Here is a 16,199-nt window from a genome sequence, read left to right on the forward strand (position 1 = left end):
TTTTCCTGCTGGGAGAGGCCATATGCCCCTCCCAGGGAGCAACCCCTGGGAGTTCCCCCTCCTCCCTATTATTGTTGTTCTAGTTCTTATTAGTGGGTGGGTGGGGCTCCAAAGACCTCCCCCTCTCTAAGTGTAAGGAGGCTCTTTCTAAAAGCCTCCCTTCCTTTCCCTGTCAGTCAATCATCCTCAGACCTCAGGCCTCCCTGCAGGCCTTTTCCGCCTGCACCACTGCCTTGGAGGCAATTCCCATTGTGGCCTATATTTGAGGCGGAGGGAAAGGCCCTTCTTCCCCTCTGCCGCATTCCTCCCTTCCCTTTCCCCTGCCGCTTCTGGTTTTTCCTCAGCCCTCGCTGTCTCCACGCGCCTTTCTCCTCCTTTCTTAAACAGTTGTTTGTAGTACAGCGGTTGTTGCTTGTTTGTCCAGCAGATGGTGCTGTTTGTGAACCAAAGTATGGTTTAAACTGTCTAAGGTGTGACATGTGTATAATAGTAGGTATGTGAATATCTTAAAACATTCTCCAGTTCGAAAGCTACATTGCATCCAAATTTTGAAGCAATCCATACAGTAGTTTGGGAGTTATGAGGTCCCTCACAAACGAACATTTATATTTTTATTTATATAGATATAGAAGAAAGTTACAAAGTGATTTGAAAGGAGGAGCTTAATAGGAAAGGAAAGATAAAATATAAAGAGAAAGAAAGATAACCTCAACAGAAAGGAGAAGGAAATAAGAAAAGGAGTTAGAACTTAAGGAGAAATTAAGGAAGAAAGAAAAGGCAAATTACCTTGAAGAAACTGCCGAGAAGTCATTTTTATATTCACTTTTAAAAATCTTTTTTTTTTTTACATTTCCTTCCTTTCTTCTCTTAACCTTTTCTCTCCTTTTCTTTTTCGCCCAATTTGGGATTTTGCTTTTTATTATTCTGTTAAAACTAATAAAGATTATTTTTTAAAAAAAGAAAGGAGGAGCTTAATAGAGATGCTCTTACTCCTAATACAGAATACACATACGGGTTTCTGTGTTTTAATTCCTATACACTTTCGTGCTTGTTTCAAAATAAATTATTTGATGTGACGAAAGGCTACAAAGCCTGTGTTATTTTTCTGAGATTCCATTGTAAAACCAAAAGAAGTGTATTTTCTGACTTTAACATCCTGTACGTCGAGGGAGGATTTACTCAGAGACTTCTCACCTAATAATGGTCCTACAAGTTTTCAAAAATACAACTGGCTTTCCCTGAGGAGTAGCAAATTGGCTTCGACTCTCCCCGTTTGGGATTTCTATACTGAAATTACCATTCAAGCTAAACAAGAGAAAATATGTGCTTACACCTAACATGTTTTTCACAGGGCAAGACAAGAGAGATTGTCATGTGAATAAAACTGGATGATTAAACTGTTTGACAATGAAAACCAAAACCAGGAGCAAAATAGGTACAGCCTCTGTAATTAAAAGCAGATTTCGGCAGTACCGCTATTTTAATCTCTGTGTTCTCATGAGCTTGAGAGGATTAAGTTAACTTGTATGAACTATTTCCAAGAGGTAGTGTGGGTTAGTAAAATGGTTTGGGAAGGTGGCACCATACATTGTTGGTGGTCTAATCCCATATACTGTGTGAATGATTCATGTGTGGTATGCACTTAGATCAAACTGATCTTTCTCTCACACACAAACACTGTCCCTTCTTTGCACAATTAGCTTTTGTTTTTAAGATGGGTAGAAACAAATTCCAGTTTTCTATACTAATAACTGTTGGATGAAGAAGCAATGAATTGTAGTGTTCCAGGATAAATCATGTCTCTAAACACAGATGCTTTGTTTTTTCCTCCAAAGGAAAGACTTGATCTCGTGGGCAACTGAAATATCAATAACCTGATTATCACAACAGTTTTATTTGTGGCCAATGTTAGTAAGTCTACAAGGTCCGGCAGGACACCATGATTTCAGCACAAGAAAACCCTTGAAAACAGGACTTTTTGCTTATTACAATAGGAACACTTTTACTCTGGTTGGTGCTGGGGTTGCATGTGGCCCAAAGTCTGTTTTTCTGCGCCTTGAACACTTTGGATTTTCATTTTCCTGGCCAAAAAATTAGAGTGAATTGCTTCTCCCAGAAACCTTACACAGATAGGTGCATCAATGTTTTTAGGTCTTACCACATTCTTTTTATCAAAGCCAATTATTCTTTGACTGAATTAGATAGCAGTATGGATTGTCTATTCTTCCTTGAGCGAGTTAGAACCATCAACATTCTATCTAATCATTTGGAAGTTTGGGAAGAAATCAAAAATCACCTCTGAAAATTCTTATAACGAATCATTAAATTAAAAAGAAAACTGGTGGGGCTGGCACTAATCTCATGGCTGGACGATGAAATACAGCAATGATTTTGAGATTCTTTTTTGAAAATGTAAGCAAATTGTAATTTCTTCAAAGCAGAAAGATCTTAATGTCTAGCTAGGTCAGTGGTTCTCAACCTCTGGGTCCCCAGGCGTTTTGGCCTACAATCCCCAGAAATCCCAGCTAGTTTACCAGCTGTCAGGATCACTGGGAGTTGAAGGCCAAAACATCTGGGGACCCACAGGTTGAAAACTGCTGAGCTAGGTAGTCAAGTACTCTCCGACTCATCCATAGCACAGAAATGTAAGCCTTGCTTTAAGTATAACTCCAGCACACTATATGACTGTGGGAAACTGTCTTATTTGGTATCAGCTGTTTTGTATTTATTTTTTTTAAAAGGTTTTATTCTTCCTGGTATATTACCCTGGAAATAAATTAAAAGGCACTCTTAAAAACCCTAAAATACATTTAAAATAAAAACTTAAGAACCTGTTTTAGTCCCCTGGTTTGATGGCCAATGTCCAGTAAAAAGATTTGTATTCCCAAATAAATAATAAAGGCTATGGACAGAAAAAACACCATCTTCTAATGGATCTAAAACAGTATGTTGTCTGCAGCTGCTTCATTAGAAGGGAAACAAAGCCAGTTCATTCCTCATTCAAAACTAGAGAGACTTCCCCGGGAGCAAATGAACAGGTGACACATTCCTGCTGGGATCTGAACAGGTCTTGGAAGGTAATACACCTTTTAATCAAAGATTATTCCTTTTCAGTCTCTAGCTGAACATGACTTCCCAGTCAGAAAGGTAATAACTTGGCACCACCTGCATACAATTTGCAAAAATAGCATCAAAGACACTAAAAAAACCAAGTGTGTATGTGCACGTGCACAAACACACAGGCATGGGGTGGAAATAAAATCTGTTAGAGCAAGCTGCCTTCTCTGCCAGCAAGGTCACCCAATATTAATGCCCAGGCAAAGCTGGCTGTCACTCTTTTTCTATTTTGTTTAAAATAGTGTCAGTGTTTCTCAACCTGTGGATCCCCAGGTGTTTTGGCCTACAACTCCCAGAAATCCCAGCCAGTTTGCCAGCTGTTAGGATTTCTGGGAGCTGGAGGCCAAAACATCTAGGGACCCATAGGTTGAGAACCACTGCCGTAGATGGACCAATACTACACAACTATATCTAAGCAGGTCCAACTCAAGAACCTCCAACATAGGGAAGAAATTGGGGTCTACACAATTGCACACACCACCAAGCATCTGCCACCAGAGGAAACTGGATCACTCTCCCTAATAATAGGGTTGGTCCCAAAGGAAACTTCTTTCTTCTCATTCAGCCTTGCTGTCAGATAAGCGCCCATAAGACCACAGCCTATGTTGAAGAGTTAGCCCCTCATCTTCACTCAGGGGGATGCAAAATATTTGTGAACATGGCATAGCACTTTGGATATTGTACATAGGTATGTTACTAAAACAAGAAGGGGTGAGATTCCTGTGTCTTCTGGTAGAACATCAAGAGCTTTCCAAGCTACAGAAGCATACCAAATCTTGGTAATCCCAGTAAAATTAAATTACCAACATTGAACTTTGGATGGTACCTTTCATGTCCCCTGAACTACAAGTAAGATATAAATACTGTAAGATTGTGAAGGTGCAAATCAAACATCTCTTTGCTCAAGATAAACACCAAAAATGATCTGCATGGAAGCTAACATATCATTCCTCTCATAAAACAAAGTCCATGAGATTTTCTGAATGCATTTACTTTTGATGCAATAACAGAATGACCTGCGTGAATCCATCTGGTAATAAAAATATTATTGCTTGAAAATCTGACAGCCTAGGTTTTTGCGTTAACCGAGGCCTCTTTTTTATTAGCATGACTTCCTATTTAGTTTAGGATTTTCTTGTTCCTGACATGAAATATAAATAATCAAGTATAGTATAATGAAATAACTAATATTAACACCTAGAACTGTTTAGTGTCTCTGGCAGATTTGATGAACATGGACCACACTGATCAAATGTACTTTCCCTGGAGTGCAAGGTGAGCTTTTCTCCAGAATATTTAAAAATAAAATGAAATGCATCCATAGCAGCTGCAAATTGAAACAAAGGGGCTGAAGTGGGCACAAAGGAGTTTATTCAGGAATACCTATACTATATTAACTATAGGGAAACCTCGAATCTGGAATAAATGGACAGAGGATTAGATGGGATGACCCCATTTTGGGAGATGAACGAAGCCCTTTTCCGACAAGTCATTTGAGGCATAGCAAAAACATAAAATTTGGACCTGGGAGGAAAGAATTACTGCTGACTCAGGCAGCATTGTTTCTAAGGTAAAGGTAAAGGTTTCCCCCTGACATTAAGTCTAATTGTGTCTGACTCTGGGGGATGATGATCATCTCATGTCTCTAGACACCTCCAAGGTCATGTGGCCGGCATGACTGCATGGAGCGCTGCGACCTTTCCGCTGGAGTGGTACCTATTGATCTACTCACATTTGCATGATTTCTAACTGCTAGGTTGGCAGAAGCTGGGGCTAACAGCAGGAGCTCACTCCACTCCCCGAATTCAAACTGCTGACCTTTTGGTCAGCAAGTTCAGCAGCTCAGTGGTTTAACCCACTCTGCCATTGGGGACTCTGGTGGTAAAGCATGTTTGTAGCTTTGCAAAGACGAGTGAGCAGATTATGGCCTTCCAGATGCTGTACTGCACAGATGTTTCCTAGTATATCAAGAGAAGAACAAAATAGGATGTGTAAAAAAAAAGAAAAGAAAAGATTACATATATGAATTGATCATGGAATGGAGACAATGTAACCTGAGGATCCAGGGATTGGGTTATTGTCATTTAGGACGCCTAACTAAATATGACCGGTCAGCAGAGCTAGTAATTTTCTTTCAGGAAATTACTCCTGTGAGGAAACAATTTCTCAAAGAATGCAGCCTTCCGGAAGCAATTTGAGCCATAACACAGCTGGCAAGACAAGAAAAAAATGGTTTTAAAGCATTAGAACTGAACACTGGGAGGTTAATTCTTTAATGTTGCTCTATGACTAGTGTATACTTGAGGATCATATGCGGGCTCTACTTCCCTTCCATGTTCGACAACCATTTTCCTCATTGGGTTCCGGTTCTTCTATGCTCAGTATCTCAGAAATACGATGTACAGGAGCTTACATTGCAGTCGTGCCGGTGTCATTGTTAAGTACCATCTGATAATACTGTATTGACAATTAATAAAAGACCATACATACCGTGGCATTAAGGATTTAAGTACTGTAGTAGGGTCTTGGTATTACTGGGGTTTGGATCCAGGACTCACATGGATACCAAAATCTGTGGACATTCAAGACCCATTTTCTGCAATGATGTAGTAAAGTGCTGCCTCTTAGACAAAATGACAAAAACCAAGATTTGTTTTTTGGATTTTTTTTTAAATTTTTGTTATTTTCAAGGCACTCCTGGAGGCGCAGCAGGCTAAACCACTGACTTAATGTCAGGTGACCTGTATACCCTGAGTCTAGGTGTGTTAATTTGGACAGGCAATTCCAACGTTCCTGACTTCCCTCCTTATAATTTAATTTATATAAGGCTTGGAAAGGACAATGCTTCAAATGGTACAGTGTTTCTCAGCCCAGGGCATCAAGTTCTAGAGGCTCCATCCAGACATCCTGGGAACAGAGGCTCAAAATATCTAGAAAGTCAAAGGCAAGAACCACTCAAATAGAAGATACTTTTAGAAATACAGTAGAATCTCACTTATCCAAGCCTCGCTTATCCAAGTTTCTGGATTATCCAAGCCATTTTTGCAGTCAATGTTTTCAATATACCGCGATATTTTGGGGCTAAATTCATAAATACAGTAATTACAACATAACATTACTGCGTATTGAACTACTTTTTCTGTCAAATTTGTTTATAACATGATGTTTTGGTGCTTAATTTGTAAAATCATAACCTAATTTGATGTTTAATACGCTTTTCCTTAATCCCTCATTATCCAAGATATTCGCTTATCCAAGGTTCTGCCGGCCCGTTTAGCTTGGATAAGTGAAACTCTACTGTATGTCCTCTGTAAAGTTCATACAGCTCATGTACCATAATTTCAATTTGAGTAAGCAACCTGCACAATCTTTGTTCTATCTGCTCTTAACCACATGTACCAGTCTATACATGTATAGCATCCCCACCCAAATGTCTTTAGCTATGAAAGATAAGCTGTGGATGACTCGGGGCCTCTGTTTACATATGTAACCACGTCCACTGTGGTCACTGTGGCATTTAAATGTAAACTGTGTCTAAAGACAGAAACTCTGAATCCAGTGGAAGGCCACACTGAAATGGAATTTCCTGATTTCCTCATTCTCTCAGTCTTGCAAAAGAGGTGGAACATACATGGAAATACAAGCAACTGAGACTGAAAACTAGGCAAAATAGGTGGAACAGACACAGAAATACAGGGAACTACTCTAAGACTAGTGTACACTTGAGGATCATATGTGGGCTATACTTCTCTTCCATGTTCAACAACCATTTCCTCATTGGGTTCCGGTTCTTCTATGCTCAGTATCTCAGAAATATGATGTACAGTAACTTACAGTGCAGTCATGTTGATAAAATGTGTTTGTTGAGGTTTCTGTAATACTGTCAAGTGCCCAGAGAATGATAGATGTCTGTTAGGGATAATAGTATAATGTCTTCTGTGTGGGGATGCCTTTAAAGATACGGTAGTTTTGTATATATAATTTTATACCAACGCATGTAAAATTCACCTGAGCACTGGTGGGGATTAGGCAATCCAAGTATGTCATGCATATTGTACTAATTTCATTGGTGTGTTCTCAGACCCCATCTGTCTAAACTAAAGTTTAAACAATCTATGATCAAGTCAGTTGAAGAGCCACAATCATCCTGTACATAATCTCAGACCAATATCTGGGCCTGACTGACATGATCATCGACAGCAGAGCTTTGCAAACATTTCATGTTGGTGACACACTTTTTACACATGCATCATCTTGCAACCCAATAATTCAGTTTTATTAGCAAACTGAAGGTAGAAAGAACCCCTCGTAAGACATACAGACACATACACAAATGGATGGGAACCAACTTATCACATGAAAACATTTTATTTATATTTTTAGTGCACCATACTAATTTGCTGCATAAAAATACATGCAAATTGGTTGTCAAGGACAGAACGCCACAAGATTCAAAGTAACAGAGTTTATTAGATTACAGAACTCAAAAATGCCCGTAAAACACAAGGGCCAGGCAGTTTTTGCCTTTAGGAGCAAAAAGGGGCAAAAGTAAATGTTCAAAAGATAAACCGGATTAAACCGGAGTTTAATCCGGGTAAAAACAAACTGCTTGCGTCAGCCTGGGTATAAACGAAACGAAAGCCAAGGAACAAAAGATACAAAGAATGCAACTAATTGGCAGCAGATTCCTCTCTGCTGCCAACACTGTGCTTAGAGTAACTTGCGTCGCTCCCCCACACACACAGCAGACAGGATCTCCAACACGAGTAAAACAGCCAAGGATTGTAGCAGTTGAGTAGACCAGTTCCGTTCCGTAGATCAAAGCCAGAAGCAGACGTTTGTAGTTTTTCCAAGTCCAAGAAGGGGGGAAGACAAGCCGTGGTCAGTTCAGTCCGAGTTCTCAAAGCAGGAGATGGCGTCCGTCAAGAAGACGACGGAGGGTCAAGCTAATAAGAGTAAGCACAGGTTTGCACAAACAAATGCCCACACAATCCCTCCCGCCGTCTGACCCTGGATTCCAATCAACTTACGTCACAGCACAGGAAAGCACACAAGTCTTCAGGGAAGCGTCCCACACACACACGGATCCCAAGCGTTTGCCCAGATTACCTTGCCCAACGCAATTTGCAATTGCTCCCAAGCCCCATTTTATGCCAGTTACAAATCTTCATCACTGTCAGGTGTCCTCCTTAACCCGGGCGTTTCCTCATCACTTTCCTCGTCAGAGCTGGAACACCTCTGACTACGCCCAACAGCATCTCCAGCTGTGGATCCCGTCCCATCCCTCCAGCTAAACCATGGGTCTAATCCTGAAGGTCCCCATTCATCTTCTGTCCCATCATGGCCAGTGGCACCCACTTCCTCCCTTACCCGAGTCCAATCCATCTCATCCTCCTCTGAGCTAACCAGCCCCTCCTCCATTCTCTCCGTAAACCCTTCGAAAGACTCCTCGTCAGAAGGTGCTGCAAATATGTCTCGCAGTCTTTTTCTCTCTCGCTCCTCGAGAGTATCTGACTCTCGAGGAGTCTTACGCCCACGCCTGTCAGTAACAGAGCCATGAGGCTCAATCATAACACTATCCCCTCTCACAAAGGCCTCCTCCCCCGATGGCGGAGAAGTGGCAGTGATACCCTCCGCTATAGCACCACGACGACTAGAGGTATCAAGTTTCAATAGTGAACGATGAAAGACTGGATGGACCTTTAAACTAGACGGTAAACGCAAACGAAACGCAACAGAAGAAATCTTTTTAACGATAGGAAAGGGACCCAAATACCGAGGCGCAAACTTTCCCCCAGCCTGTTTAATATGTTTGGAAGATAACCACACCAAATCCCCTTCTTCCAACTCCTCCCCTGCCTGCCTGTGGCGGTCAGCCTGAGTCTTCTGCGTTGCCTTAGCTTCCAACAGTAAGCGACGGGCAACATCATGCAATGCAGCCATTTCCGAAGAGCGGTACACAGGGTCCGAAGAGACCACATTGGTCGACGGCGCCACACCTCCCCGTGGGTGAAAACCATAAGTTAGCTCAAATGGCGTATGCTGACTAGACGTGTGCACCGCATTGTTGTAAGCAAATTCCGCCACCGGTAACCACTTTACCCAAGCCGTGGGTTGATCTAAACAAAAACAACGCAGATACTGCTCTAAGAGCCCATTAACCCGTTCCGACTGTCCATCCGTTTGCGGATGGAAAGCTGAAGACACGTTTAACTTAGTCCCCAAACACTCATGGAAATGTTTCCAAAAGCGTGACACAAATTGCGGAGCCCTATCTGAAATAATCACCTCGGGTGCTCCGTGCAAACGATAGATGTGCTTTGTAAATAGTAAGGCCAACGTAGGGGCCGCCGGAATGGTTGAACAAGGAATAAAATGAGCCAGTTTACTAAATAAATCCACCACCACCCAAATACAAGTATAACCCCCAGACTTAGGCAAATCTGAAATAAAATCCATGGAAATGATTTGCCATGGCCTCTCCGGAACAGGTAAAGACGATAACAACCCTCTAGGGCGCCCAACAGGCGTCTTACTCTGCTGACAAACGGCGCAGCTGTCACAAAAGCGCAGAATGTCTTGCCGCATCTTTGGCCACCAGTAGCTCCTGGTGATAAGCTGTACGGTCTTGAACCTGCCAAAGTGCCCAGCCATGGGTTCGTCATGGTGGGCTCTAATCACCTCCAACCTGAGGGTCCCTACTGGTACGTAAACCTGCCCCCTACGCACCAATACCCCGTCTTGATCCTGGAGATGCGGCAGTATGGTACGGTTACCTGCAGAGAGCAGCATCAGTTGCTCCTGAGTCCACACATCATCCTTCTGAGCCTCAAGGATCTGGTCATGTAACCCAAGCTCATTATCTACAACACACAGAGAGGCAGTAGGCAAGATGGTCTGACATACTACCTGCTCATTGGTCTTAAATTCCGGCTTGCGGGATAAAGCATCGGCCCGCAAGTTTGCCTTCCCCTCCACGAACTGCACCTTGAAGTTAAACCTGGAGAAAAACAAAGCCCAGCGGATTTGACGCTGGTTTAACTTCTTTGCTGTTTGCAAGTGCTCTAAGTTCTTGTGATCAGATCTGACCACGATCTGGTGCCGTGCCCCTTCAAGCCAGTGCCGCCACACCTCAAACGCCACCTTAATCGCCAACAACTCCTTCTCCCATATGGTATAGTTCTGCTCGAAGGGTGTTAGTTGCCGCGAGTAAAATCCACAGGGACGCAAGGTCCCTGAGGAATCCTTCTGAGACAATACAGCCCCCAACGCGTAGCTAGAAGCGTCCGCTTCTACCACGAACGGTCTGTCAACATCAGGATGGGTTAGTATGTTGTCCGATTGAAAACTAGACTTTAGTTGTAGAAACGCCTCGTGAGCTTCCCGCCCCCACACAAATGGCTGTTTCTTGCGCAGAAGCTGCGTCAAAGGTACCGTGAGCTTTGCAAAATTCGGAATAAACTCCCGGTAGTAATTAGCGAAACCCAAGAACCTTTGTACATCCTTCTTAGTCTTCAGCTCCTGCCATGAGTTGACGGCGTCAACCTTATGTGGGTCCATTTTAAGTTCCCTACCTGACACTACATGACCTAGGAACTCCACTTCAGGCACATGAAAGACGCACTTGGAAGCCTTGGCGAAAAGCCCATTAGCCCGCAGTCGGTGCAGAACCTGCTTGACATGTTGACGATGTTCTTTCTCGTCTTTAGAAAAAATCAAGATATCATCCAAATAAATCACTAAAAATTGATCAATTAGGTCCCTGAACACATCGTTCATGAACCTCTGGAATACCGCAGGAGCATTACAAAGCCCAAAAGGCATGACTCGGAACTCGTGGCATCCGAAACATGTGTTAAATGCCGTCTTCCATTCATCCCCTTCCCGTATACGGATTAAGTTATAGGCCCCCCGCAGGTCAAGCTTGGTAAAGACCTTAGCCCCTTGCACCCTTGATAACAGTTCCGAGATTAAAGGGAGCGGGTACCTATCCCGAATGGTGTATTTGTTTAGGATCCGATAGTCACAGACCAGCCTAAGTTCCCCAGTCTTTTTGGCTACAAAGAATACTGGTGCCGCAGTTGGAGAACTAGATGGGCGAATAAACCCCTTGGCTAAATTTTCATCTAGAAACTCCCGCAAAGCTTGCCTTTCCGGTACAGTCAAGGCATACAGCCTCCCTGCTGGCAGTTTCGCACCTTCTGCCAACTTGATGGCGCAATCATATGGCCTGTGCGGTGGTAATTTGTCCGCTTCTCTTTTACAAAATACATCCGAGAACTCCCCATACTCAGCAGGCACTCCCTCCATATCAGAATGAGTAACATTTAGAGTGCAACAATCCTGCCTCTTTAAGATCACTTTACGTGTTGCCCAATCTACTTGTGGGTTTACTACAGCTAGCCAATCCATCCCCAGGATCACATCATATCTAGGCAAGCTCGTAATATCCCACACAAACGTTCCCGTTACTCCCTGCACCTCCCACGTTACTGCTGAGGTTTCATGGTTAACCACCCCAGTCTCCAGCAGTCTCCCATCTGCTCCTTCCACCCACACGTCGCATGCCTTGCGCACTCTAGGAATGCCATGCTTCTTAGCAAACTCAATATCTACATAGGAGACCGTAGCTCCTGAGTCCAGCAGTGCCAAAGTAGAAACAAGTTCCCTTCCCCCAACAGATAATGTAATGGGTACGAAAACATGCTTCCTCCCCTCAGTTGACTGCTTGAGGAGCCCTAGTGCGTTGGACTCACGTCGCACTAGGGCTGGCCTTTTCCCGAAAGCTGGGAAGGTTTCACATTACAATTTTTGGCAAAATGCCCAGCATTCCCACAGTACAAACACAAGCCCAGCTGCCTCCTACGGCTCTTTTCCTCTGTAGACAGCTTTTTAAAGACCCCAAGCTCCATGGGCTCTTCCCCCATCACCACAGGTGCCCTGGTTACATGCATGGGTGGCGCACACATTGCTTTTGAGTGTTTACGAGCCTCGAACCTTGCGTCTAAACGCAGCACCTTAGCTACTAAGGCGTCCCAGCTTTCAGCCGGCTCCAAGCGTGCTAATTCATCCTGGAGCATATCACTTAACCCGGCAGTAAATAAAAGCATGAATGCATTTTCCCCCCAATCCAGCTGGTGGCGATACAGGTTAAACTTATTTAAGTAATCCAAAACAGTCCCCTTTCCCTGTTTCAACCGATACAGAGCCCACCCAGCGTTCTCCGTGCGGAGAGGATCCCCAAAAGTATCAGTTAACAACTTTTTGAAATTATTCAAATTGTCCTTGACTGGGTCATTTCCCAAAATTAAATTAGTGGCCCATTGTCCTGCGGGACCGGTCAACAAACTCAAAATAAAGGCCACCTTGCTAGTGTCTGTAGGAAAAGCATGAGCACTGAGCTGAGAAAAATAAAGCTCCACTTGTGCCAAGAAGGTTGGCAACTTGCACCTGGTTCCGTCAAAGCGTTCAGGAGTCAAAACATGTCCTTTCACAGCCTGAGCTGTTTGGCTAACGGTAAAAGCCGTTTGCAATTGGTCTACTTTGGCCCGTAACTCATCCATCGTCTTCCTGACGGGTTTATTGCTGCAATAAACTTTTTATGGGCGTTGGGCAATCTGTCAAGGACAGAACGCCACAAGATTCAAAGTAACAGAGTTTATTAGATTACAGAACTCAAAAATGCCCGTAAAACACAAGGGCCAGGCAGTTTTTGCCTTTAGGAGCAAAAAGGGGCAAAAGTAAATGTTCAAAAGATAAACCGGATTAAACCGGAGTTTAATCCGGGTAAAAACAAACTGCTTGCGTCAGCCTGGGTATAAACGAAACGAAAGCCAAGGAACAAAAGATACAAAGAATGCAACTAATTGGCAGCAGATTCCTCTCTGCTGCCAACACTGTGCTTAGAGTAACTTGCGTCGCTCCCCCACTGTCACGACCCAGGCGGCAGAGGCACCAATAACCATACACAGAGGCCAGAATCTAACTAATATCTTTATTGAAGGAATATATAAAGTTAATAAAAACAAGTATAGAAAATAGTCCAGAATTAGACCCTTCAGGAAAGGTCAGAATTAGTCCAAAAAAGCAATGTCCAATAAGAAATATTAAGGTCCAAAGTTGTAATCCAATAACCGAAACACTCACTTTGCCAAGCAAAGTGAGGGGAGATGACAAGGTCCTTTAGTCCATAAAACTTGAGCGTGGCTAGGAAATAACTCGATACTTGAAACAAGGCTTGAACGTGGAACAAGGTAACTAAGAACAAGAACAAGGTCCGTGGAATAACTTGGTAAAATCCGTGAAACAAGGCAAGGATTAGTCCTGGGAAACAAGGCAAAGTCCGTCGGTAAACAAAGGCTGGGAAGCAAGGCGAAGGCTGGATAGCAAGGCAAGGCTTGAGCTGAAACGAGGCTTGAATCGGAGCGCGCTGTCCAGACACAACTCGCTCCGTAGGCTGACGAATTGACTCCGCGAAGTTGCTACGCGGGCAAAACACCTATATAGAGTCCAACTTTCTCACCAAAGCGGTTCTCTGGGAATCAGAAACGAAAGCTAAACTCTGAGACCAGATGTTAAACTCCTTAAAGATTCTCACGAGAACCAATGTTAATTGGCAACATTCTTAGCTGCTATCCTCGCACTCCTGCGCGAAGCTGAATCCAAACTTCTCTGTTGTTTACAAAACTCCCGGCGCAAGAACACGGGAGAAGTAGGCTCTGGGGTTGTTTGACATACTTCTGGGGCACAACTTTCTTGCAGGTGCAAGGTTTCCAGATCTGCCTGGGAAAGAACTGGCTGAGAGGAATCCAGTTCAGACTGGGAAGGTAAAAAACCCAAGTTTTCATCTTCATCAGGGATTACAATGTCCTGAGCAGGACTACAAGGCCCATGGTTCATCACACTATCCCCCTCCTCAGGGCCCCTCCCAACCTGGGGTCCTCTCCCCGAGGCGCGAGGTCGTGGTTTGGTGGGATAGGTCAGATGGAAGCGACGGGTTAGATCAGGAGCATGGACTGTGGAGGCGTCTTCCCAAGAGCGTTCCTCAGGCCCAAAACCCACCCAGTCAATGAGATATTGTAGGCGGCGGCGATGAAAGCGAGAATCCAAAATGTCCTCAACCTCGAACTCCTCCTCCCCATTCATCAAAACAGGAGGGGGGGCCGGTTGGTCTGTATCAGGACGCACACCATCCGCCGGAAGGAGCAGGGAACGGTGAAACACTGGGTGAATGCGCATTGAACGCGGAAGTTGGAGTTTGAAAGTCACGGGGTTTAATTGCGCCACCACTGGATAGGGGCCAATGAAGCGGGCATCTAACTTCCGGCATGGGCGGTGGGAGGGCAGAAAGCGAGTGGACAGAAAAACCCGATCTCCTACCTTGATTTCGGGGCCCGGCTGGCGGTGTTTGTCAGCGTGGCGTTTATAGTCCTCCTTGGCTTGGTCCAGTTGCTGGAGCAAAAGTTGTTGCACCGCTGTGAGTTCCTGCAGCCAATCCTCTGCTGCGGGAACTTCTGAAGTTTCAATGACAGGGGGGAAGAAACGTGGATGGAAACCGTAGTTTGCAAAGAACGGCGTTTCTTTTGTAGAAGCTTGAACTCCATTATTGTAGGCAAACTCAGACAGTGGTAACAGAGAAGCCCAATTGTCCTGTTGGTAGTTTACATAACAGCGAAGATACTGCTCCAAAGTGGCATTGGTGCGCTCCGTTTGCCCATCTGTTTGGGGATGATGAGCTGAAGATAAGCGAGAGTCTATGCCCAGTAGTTTTTGTAGTGCCTTCCAAAAACGAGAGGTGAATTGAGATCCACGGTCTGTGACTAAACTCTTGGGCAATCCATGTAGTCTGAAAACATGCTGAAGAAATAGATCCGCAGTTTCTTTGGCCGTGGGGAGGCCTTCGCAGGGAATGAAATGGGCTAACTTGGTGAATAGGTCCACCACCACTAAGATCGTGGTGAATCCACAGGAAGGTGGTAGGTCAGTGATGAAATCCGCGGAAATTATTTCCCATGGGCGAGATGGGGTAGGAAGGGGGTGCAAAAGCCCTGAGGGCTTCTCCCTTCGTATCTTGGAGCGCTGGCATACTGGGCAGGTGTTGACATATTTTTCCACATCCTTGCGGATCTTGGGCCACCAAAAATCTCTTAGGATCAAATGCATGGTTTTAAATAGTCCGAAGTGTCCTGCTGGTTTGCAGTCATGACACAGACGAAGCGCTTTTTCCCTGCCCGGTCCGGGTGGGATATAAACATGATTTCTATAGCAGAGCAGCCCATCTTTAAGCGAAAAGGGAAAATGCAGACCTTGGCGAAGTTGGTCCTGCGCCCAGGCATCTGCTTGCTGACTAGCCCTGATTTCTTGAGCACAGATGGGTCCTGGAGTAGGGGAAGTTGAACCAATGGGACTGGATTTGGTGTTCCCCACTGTGAGCGTGGCAAAGTTCTCAGGTTGTAGCAGTTGGGATTCAAAGGTCTCCTTGCGTCCTGCAGCGTATTCCGGTTTACGTGACAGGGCGTCTGCTTGCTTGGTTTGAGCTGGGGTCACATAATGGATCTGGAAGTTGAAACGTTCAAAGAATAAAGCCCAACGTTGCTGCCTCTGATTTAGTTTGCGGGCAGTTCTTAGATGTTCTAGATTACGATGATCAGTGTGGACTTCAATGGGGAATTTGGCCCCTTCTAGCCAATGTCTCCAAGTTTCAAAGGCTGCCTTTATGGCCAGTAGTTCTTTTTCCCAAATGGTGTAATTCCTCTCTGGTGTGGTTAGTTGACGAGAATAAAAGGCACAGGGGTGGAGGTGATCTCCCACCGGTTGTAAGAGTACAGCCCCAATTGCCACATCAGAGGCGTCCGCTTGCACCACAAAAGGGGTTCCAGGATTTGGGTGCTGTAGAATTGGCTGGGAGGTGAATAGTTTCTTCAGTTGCTGGAACCCTTTCTCTGCTTGATCAGTCCAGCGGAAAGGCTGCTTTCCACGGATGCAGCTAGTGATGGGGTCGGACCAGCGGGCAAAATCTGGAATGAACTTGCGGTAGTAGTTCGCGAACCCCAAGAAACGCTGCACCTCTTTCTTGTTAGTTG

The 16,199-nt window shown here is 44.4% G+C and overlaps 1 protein-coding gene across 5 annotated transcripts in view; it reads right to left on the minus strand.

Annotated features, from left to right (window-relative positions):
* Nucleotides 1-16,199, minus strand: part of steap3 (STEAP3 metalloreductase) — a 57,726-nt gene that overhangs the window by 19,722 nt on the left and 21,805 nt on the right. Inside the window, exon 1 of one of the 5 annotated variants that reach the window (XM_008120785.3) lies at nucleotides 5,608-5,787. The exons of the other annotated variants lie outside the window; for them this stretch is intronic. The gene's annotated coding sequence lies outside the window, so the exon portion shown is untranslated. Of the gene's footprint in view, nucleotides 1-5,607; nucleotides 5,788-16,199 lie in introns of those variants that run through there. 5 annotated transcript variants of the gene reach the window in all.

This window comes from Anolis carolinensis, chromosome 1 (genome assembly GCF_035594765.1).
Source record: "Anolis carolinensis isolate JA03-04 chromosome 1, rAnoCar3.1.pri, whole genome shotgun sequence".
Classification (NCBI taxonomy): Eukaryota; Metazoa; Chordata; class Lepidosauria; order Squamata; family Dactyloidae; genus Anolis; species Anolis carolinensis.